This window comes from Trichechus manatus, unplaced genomic scaffold (assembly GCF_000243295.1).
Source record: "Trichechus manatus latirostris isolate Lorelei unplaced genomic scaffold, TriManLat1.0 scaffold00240, whole genome shotgun sequence".
NCBI lineage: Eukaryota > Metazoa > Chordata > Mammalia > Sirenia > Trichechidae > Trichechus > Trichechus manatus.
Window position 1 is genome coordinate 1,430,301 of NW_004444176.1, and position 1,580 is coordinate 1,431,880.

Sequence of the window (1,580 nt, forward strand, 5' to 3'; positions counted from 1 at the left end):
TCTCCCTCTCTTCTCTTCTCCTCTCCTCTGCTCTTCCCCTCCTTTTCTTTTTCCTCATCCTCTCTTCTTCTCCCCTCTCCCTCTTCCTCCCTCTTCCTCCCTCATCCTCTTCCTCTCCCTCGCCATCTCTTTCTCCTCCTTCTTCTCTCTCTCCCTTTCTTTCTGCCCTACAGAGAAGGATTGTATCTTACTCAAGTTTGTATCCCCAGTGCCATGTATTGGATTGTGTCATACATGGTATTTACTCAATGCTCATTAAATACATTTTACATGTTTTATATCTATTACAGAACAACCTTAAATAAAATTAACAGCAATAATTTTATCATATGCTGCCTGCTTCCCGTTCAGATGTAATACAGTAGAAAGAGATTAAGTCAGGAAATCTACTATGGTGTTAAAGAATTGGCTTTCTAATCAGATAACTCTGGGTTTTTGTCTTGAAAATTCCATTCCTCTTACTTGCTACCTCTGTTCCCATGGACATAGCACTAAATCTCTCTGTACTTTAGTTTTATCTCTTCTGTAAAATAGTAACATTTTACATACAGTTGTAATAATTACTTGGTATAATATAGGTAGAGCAGCTAGTTCTCTGACTGGCATGTAGTGAACTTCAAAACCTTATATCTATTTATATATATGTATACATATATGTAAATGCATATATAGAATATATGCATATATGTATGCAAATATATATACCCACATTATAGGACATGCATCACTTTAAGCATAGTGGTGAACAAGAAATGTTCTTTCTCTTTGTAGGTTAAAATTTAATGACGAAGGGCAGAAATGAACATATAAACAATTAATTAAAATATTTTCATATGTTCTTAGAAGCTATGTGGAAAATAAAGCAAATTAATGGACTGAAAAATGGCTGGTGTTTGGGGGAGTTGTTAGAGTAGCCAGGAAAGTCTCCTGAGGTGTGATGTTTTCCATTAAAATAGGAAAAAATTACCATTGCATTTTCATGGACATTATTGTTTTATAACTTAGTATATATTTTTCTCTTTCCCATACAGAACTAAACTCAAATATGTATTTTAGTATCTACCTTCTTTCATCCGTGATTTTCAAGGGAAGATGAAGTGTTCATGTGTGTTGGTCCCATGAGAAGCTATACTATGGATTGTCTCTAGAATCTTCAATGCTTGCCTGCACTCTCTTTCCCTCACTGCATCTCACCCTTTGCCTTTAGATAAAAGCCTTACCTGAGAATGTCTGTGGATTCTGGTGTGTGCTTTCAAACTGGGGAAGGCAATAGACTCTAATTGGGAATAAAGAAGCAATAATATTTACAAAGACTCTGAAGTGATTTTCATCTTGGACAATGTATCTTCCAGATAGAAAAATCAAATATGTTTGAAATGTGAAATTTCCATTTATGTTTTGTAGTTGTTGTTAGGTGCCATCAAGCCCATTCCAACTCATAGTGACCCTACGTACAATAGTACGAAACACTCCCTGGTCCTGCACCACCATCACAATCATTGCTATGCTTGAACTCATTGTTGCAGCCACTGGGTTAATCCAACTCATTGAAGGGTCTTCCTCTCTTTTGCTGACCTTCT

General features: G+C 36.2%; 1 protein-coding gene across 1 annotated transcript in view; it reads left to right on the forward strand.

The window, feature by feature from the left end:
- The window catches only part of LOC101342297 (membrane-spanning 4-domains subfamily A member 4A-like), an 86,947-nt gene extending 85,643 nt beyond the window's left edge, over positions 1–1,304 (forward strand). Inside the window, exon 7 of the mRNA XM_023743178.1 lies at positions 1,032–1,304. The gene's annotated coding sequence lies outside the window, so the exon portion shown is untranslated. The remainder of the gene's footprint in view (positions 1–1,031) is intronic.
- Positions 1,305–1,580: the final 276 nt, after the last annotated feature.